Source organism: Triticum dicoccoides, chromosome 7A (genome assembly GCF_002162155.2).
Source record: "Triticum dicoccoides isolate Atlit2015 ecotype Zavitan chromosome 7A, WEW_v2.0, whole genome shotgun sequence".
Classification (NCBI taxonomy): domain Eukaryota; kingdom Viridiplantae; phylum Streptophyta; class Magnoliopsida; order Poales; family Poaceae; genus Triticum; species Triticum dicoccoides.
Window position 1 is genome coordinate 727,363,434 of NC_041392.1, and position 4,737 is coordinate 727,368,170.

A 4,737-nucleotide genomic window follows, 5' to 3' on the forward strand; every position below is an offset into this window, starting at 1 on the left:
GGAGTGACAAATCCTAATCTCGAAATACGCCAACCCAACATCTACCTTTGGAGACACCTGTAGAGCACCTTTATAATCACCCATTTACGTTGTGACGTTTGGTAGCACACAAAGTGTTCCTCCGGCAAACAGGAGTTGCATAATCTCATAGTCATAGGAACATGTATAAGTCATGAAGAAAGCAATAGCAACATACTAAACGATCGGGTGCTAAGCTAATGAAATGGGTCATGTCAATCAGATCATTCACCTAATGATGTGATCCCGTTAATCAAATAACAACTCTTTGTTTATGGTTAGGAAACATAACCATCTTTGATTAACGAGCTAGTCAAATAGAGGCATACTAGTGACATTATGTTTGTCTATGTATTCACACATGTATTATGTTTCCGGTTAATACAATTCTAGCATGAATAATAAACATTTATCATGATATAAGGAAATAAATAATAACTTTATTATTGCCTCTAGGGTATATTTCCTTCATTTTGTACCTGCTGCGCGTCTCGCCTCCCCGTCATGGCGTCAGGGATCCTCGTCCACGTGTCGAGCATCCATGGCGGACGACCCGCCCGCGCCTGGATGTGGCCCAAGGATGCCCCGGTCCCGCTGCCTCTCTGCGGTGTACCGCGGTACACCATCCGCACCATCACGAGTGCGGATCTGACTCGGCGCCGCCGTGTGCCCCACCGGAATCCGGTCCCGCACCCTGGCGATATGGCAGGGGAATGCGACGGCTTGCCCGATATCGAGCCGCTTGCCGTCCCTGAGATATCGCGCGTCGACCGTCATTCCCCGCTCATCAATCAAGGTAAGCCGGAGCGTCTCGTGTCGGAGATGGATCTCGCTGTCGACGAAGGAGAGCGTGCGTGCCGACACGAGGTCAGCCGGGTAGGAGACGAACCAGTGTACGTCGCTCTCCATTTCCCAGATCGCTCAAATTAATCGGCGTAATGAAACATCGCATCGCAGGCTGCCGCTTGCAGTACATATACACAACACAGGCGTGAGGCGTGCATACCCCAGACTTGCCAGAACGCGTGACTTGTGCCAGGCTATCTCTCGGCCGATCGGATATGAAAAAAAGTCGGTCAGCCGATCCAACGCGTCGATCGCGGACCCGGTTTATGGCAGTGAATTACTAGTTCAGAATATTCTAGGAAGGTCCCTCTTACGTAGCACTACCAAATCAGTTTCGATCGGTATCAATCAATGAGAAAGTTACGTGAGAAAATCAAGGATCGTATCAATGGGATTCGGGGTTCGGTACAAGACTGAATATCAATCGATCGCATCCGATCCCGTCGCCATCGTATTCAACTCTCAACAATGGGCCTCTGCCTTGGCAAGTCCATCCCCGCCCCCGGTGGCAGCCCGGACCTGCCGCCGGAGATCGCCGGCCTCATCCTCTGCCGTCTCACTTCCCATGACGACTGGCTCAGCTTCGCTGCCGTCTGCCGCAACTGGGCCCTCGCCGCGCAACTCAACCGCGCACTGATGCCGCCGGCCGTGCCTTGCATCAACCTCGGAGACGGCGCATACCTGAGCCTCACCGATGGCAGGGTGCGCCGATTCACCAAGCCCAGCGACTGCCGCGTCGAGGCTTCCTTCGGCAGCTGGCTCCTGTACGAACACGAGCCATCCGGTAGATGCTTCCTCCGCGATCCGTTCACCGCTGCCACGCCGACCATCGAGGTTCCCCGCCGATACCGCCGCACCAACCGTGCTTTCAATTTGAACGAACGACACCCCAACGGTGGCTATGATGTTGTTGGCACCCTCAACCCCCCAGGTGAGGAACCGTGCTATATTGAAAACATCGTCGTTCAGTCGCCACAGCTCGTTGTGGCTACGTTCCATGGTGCCCCGTTCAATGTCGCACCGGCTGTCAACTTTGCTTGTTTCCGTCCAGGCTCGCCGCCGCTTTCCTGGTCACATGCGGCAGTCACGACTGGTGATCTTCACCAATTTCAGGACATGGTCTACATGGGCGTGGCCTTCCACCGTGGTAAGATCTTCGCAGTTGGCTGGAATGGGGATCTTTTTTCCCATGAGTTTCTCGCCGGAGAGGCGGTATCTCAGAGTCGCGTCAAGCATGCCATCATCAGTGAACCACCATATGCGACCTATGCAAAATACCACCTGCTCACATCATCTGACAAGCAGACACTACTGATGGTGCGGTGGAGCATCCCGGAGAGGATTTACGGGGCCAGGATGGATTACCACAAGATGAATCTGCAAGTATTCGCGGCAGATTTGGATAGAGGCCAATAGCTGGAGGTGAATGATTTAGGCCACCAGGTCCTCTTTGTTGGCACAACAGGCTCCAAATCACTTGCAGTAGTACCAGGCTCGTCCGAGCAGTATGACCGGAGGTTTGGAGGAGGAAACCGTGTGTTTCTTCTCGGCGACGACTGGGCATGGGCATGGACACGGAGGCACAATGCTAACTACCCATGCAGGTGCTCTGGCTGTCAGAAGCTCCTCCGCAATGGCATTCCTAATTATTGTGTGTACTACATGATGCGCAGAAAAACTAGTCTACTTTCACATGGCAAAGGTCGACTGGTCGTACTTTCAGTTCAATGAAATCCTCCAGGTCTGAATGGTTTTCCCCCTCAGGGTGAAATGCTAAAGGTTTTAAGAGAGATGCACCAATCGATGGACACGCCACCTCAACATCTATTGATCAACTATAATGACTAGGTAAATGCCCGTGCGTTGCCACGGGCTAACAAAATATATGTACAACGATAAAATATGCTAAAAATGTATATGCAAAAGTCATAGACTATTTACATATGATGATATTTCATGCTCGTGATGTGTTAGATAAATGCATCTCCTCGCCATTTTTATCTTCCCCTTCCTCTCCCACAATCATTTCTTCTTCGTGTTTTCTTTCCCCACATCCACCATTGATGACATTATTGAGTGTGGCTTGTCCAACTTTTAAAAAAAATCTCCAGTAGGGCATTCCTTAGATTATAGATAACTTACATGTGCCTAAAAAAAGGATAACAATATACCAGTCACCTGATAACCTCATAGAAGACGACAAATGCATTTGTTGTCTGGTTATGAGGCGGCAATGACTGGGGTATTAACCGAGTGTGGAAAGACTATAGGATAGCCAATGGATAACAATGTCACATGCCCACGTAAGGGTCGGTTAATACAAATGTCAAAATAATGTGTGCTATCGAGATCGAGCAGTTAGCACTCTGCGACAAGGAACAACAGCCATAGCAGATCAACCTGAATACAGGTAGCAACATCAAATTTTCGCGTCACGACGTTCTTAAATTTCAGTTTCTAAATGAAGAGTAAGGAGGAAAGAGCCAAGAAGTATACCAAGCTGGCTTGGTGTCCCTCACACCAAATTGTCAGGTAATTTGGTCTTCGGGCTAGGGTTCGGGTTTCAATTCCTGCCTATTCGTTCTTCGGGTTAGGGTTCGGGTTACACTCTTTAAAACACGTAATAACCAAAATAATCGAACTATGTGAAATCCAGCCCGCGTTCACATCGCACAACCTGCATCCACATTGCATAGCACTCCACCAGGTCCTGGCCCACCTCTTTTCCTTCCTCCCTTCGTATTCTTCCCGGCGTGCTCTCTCTCTCTCTTTCTTTCTTGCTCTCTCTCTCTCTCTCTCTCTCGCGCGCGCTATTCGTCACCTTGGGTGAGGAATAGTTATTCTTCACCCCCTCTCTATTTTGACATCAATACACCATATTTTTACGTTTCGTAATTTTTGTCTTATTTCATACATAAAAAGAGAACGTAAGAAAGTATGTACTCACCGTAAAAAATATTTTATATTACGTAAAATTACGAATGTAAAAACATAGTGTAAAACATACATAAAATGTGATTTTTATGGTCTTATAACCTATATTTTTGTTTTTTTATACCAAATTTTACATATTGAATCAATATGCATTTAACTATTTATTTCTAAACGTAATTTATTTGGGAAGCGATCATAATATATATAAACTCGCACCATCGCTGTTCTGCGCCAGATCCGGCCTGGAACCACCTCCACTGACTGGATCCGCCATCCTCCGCTGCCATGCGCCATCAGTCTTCCCCGCAACACGTCGATGAGTCCCAACGTCGCCGCCTCCATTTTGAGCCAAATCCAGCCGAGAACCACCTCCACTTACCTGATCCGCCGTCCTCTACTGCCATGCGTTACCATTCTTCCCGTCAACCGGCCGACGAGATGTGCCCCAACGCTATCACCGTCAACCTCATCGGGAGGAGACGCGAGCGCCGCCAGGAACCGCAGCCCGCCCTCCTCCATCCATCGATCGGCTTGTCACGTGCATGGAGTATTTTGGTTTTTGGTTACCCGAACCAAAATTTTCGGGTAATTTGGGTTAGGGTATTTTTTTGGCAGAAAGAAATCTGGTTCTCATTTTGAACTTACTGAAATACCCGTAAACCGAATCATCCAAACCGATATAATCGAATTACCCGAATGCCCGAGTGACGTGTCCCAGACGGAGTCATACTCGTGGGATATGTAGTTTAGGTACCCGCCCATGTCGTCCACCCTGTTGTCCTCCCTGAAGAACTCTGTCCCATCGTTCTTGCCCCCCTTCTCTCCGCTGCCACTCGCCATGCAGGCGAGCCGGGGCCACAGCTAGGAATAAGCAGAGGGAGGACTGATAGAGAGAGAAGAGTTGGGTGGAACTATTCGTACGTATGAAAAAACCCAGGT